This window comes from Empidonax traillii, unplaced genomic scaffold (genome assembly GCF_003031625.1).
Source record: "Empidonax traillii isolate 1590-97213 ecotype Southwest subspecies unplaced genomic scaffold, ASM303162v1 scaffold586:size682069, whole genome shotgun sequence".
Taxonomy (NCBI): Eukaryota; Metazoa; Chordata; class Aves; order Passeriformes; family Tyrannidae; genus Empidonax; species Empidonax traillii.
The window spans coordinates 398,123-399,854 of NW_020955779.1; the positions used below are offsets into that span (position 1 = coordinate 398,123).

Here is a 1,732-nt window from a genome sequence, read left to right on the forward strand (position 1 = left end):
TGCAGCCACAATGACAGCCCAGTAGGGGACTGAAGGTTCAGATTTCTCCAAGTTGAGGTCTGAATTTCCAAATCCACTATTTCTCCGTGTGAAAAGAAAAGGTTTCTCCTACAAAGGGAGAGCAAAGGTTTTATTGGCCACAGATCACTCAACAGGCAGCATTCCAACAATATGCCACTGCCCCTTCCCAGAGAGGAGTTATTGATCTTTAGACCATCAGCTGTTGCTGCCTTCTCTCTATCTTAGACCAAACTCTTTCCTGCTTTATTGCCTGAAACTTCCTAGAACAAAAAAAAAAAAAAAAGGAGCCATCTCAGAGTCAGGAGCGATGGCTTCATTTCCTAATTTGCTTGTTGCAGACAATCAAATGGAAATACATAGACTCATTAGAACTGACTTAAATGAGAGTATTTCCACTGCAATAAGAATCATTTTTTTGCTCTTAAATCTTAGGTAGATTTCTCTGTCTCTAATAAAAATAGGAGTGTATTTCAGCTATTTAAAGCCTTCACAAAGATACTCCCTTAAAGAGCTTTACTAAAGAGAAGAAAGGAGAAAAATAGAAGTAATTCACGGAGAGGACATCTTTGCCTTTACTTACTGGGTTTGGACACTTGAGTTTTGATCTGTCAAGGGTAAAGTTGTTGTAAGTCTGCTTTTCACCAACAGGCTCCAGCTGAAGAAGAGAAAAGCAACAGCAAACAATGATGAAATTTTCCTTCTCAGACTCTCTTGACATAGGCAGTTAAAAGTTTCTTATCCAATCTTTTGGTGCTTGCAGTAATGAAGTGTGGTAGAAGGTGATTGGGAACTTTCACAAACATTTTAACTCTCATGAACTGAAGATGTTGAAAATCCGATGTACTGGCTGCAGAAAAGCTTCCTCGGCAGCAAGGAATAGGAGAAGCCTTTCCTCCTTTTGCATCCCTCTGAATAGCACATACTTTATAAATATTCTGCTAAAACAAAGTGGTTTACTATATATCTGGTTCTCCCCCGTGCACATCTCAAATGGTAGTATAAACCTCAAAGAAAAAAACCCACATGATAGATGTTAGACATGTTACTTGGCACATTACTTAAAGAAAGATACCTAGGTGTCATGGTGATGGGACTGACTTCAAAATGTAGAGTTGCAGAGACAGAATGAGATGGTGCCAACCTTTGCAGTCTTCATTCAGACAAGAAATTCCCTGGGAGTTACAGCTGAGGCTGGGTTCACAAGATTGCAAGAAGTAAGTTAAATAGAGCCTTTTATATTATCAGTTGTCAGCTAAATTGCAATAGCTGACCATGGGCTCACCTCAAGTCTATTTCAAACTCAAAATATATCGAGGCTAATAGTAGAACTAGGAGTGCACATACCACTGGTTACCATAGTTAAGCTAACAAGTACAGGCTTGCTCAGTCACGTTAACTGAAGTGTTTACAATTGTTGTACAGACATGCCTGAAGTAATGACTTCAAGATTGGCCCGTAGGAAACTGCAGAGTTGTCATCCAGCATTTCTGGGAATACAGCACAGAGGACTGCTGTTGCTTCTGCTATTGTCCATACAGGCATTTACTGTCCTTAAGAGATTAAAGTGTCAGCTGTGTGCTGAAAAGAAACAATATCGCAAGAAGCCCAACACAACGTGGAAAAAACCAAATTCTAGCCATAGGATTCCCGTATGGAAATACTGGGAATACCTTCTCTCTCTAGTTCAGTTAAAAAAAAAAAAAAAAAAAAA

The 1,732-nt window shown here is 39.3% G+C and overlaps 1 protein-coding gene across 1 annotated transcript in view; it reads right to left on the reverse strand.

Annotated features, from left to right (window-relative positions):
• PLB1 (phospholipase B1) overlaps window positions 1–1,732 on the reverse strand; it is a 93,193-nt gene that overhangs the window by 814 nt on the left and 90,647 nt on the right. The gene's annotated exons all lie outside the window — the stretch shown is intronic.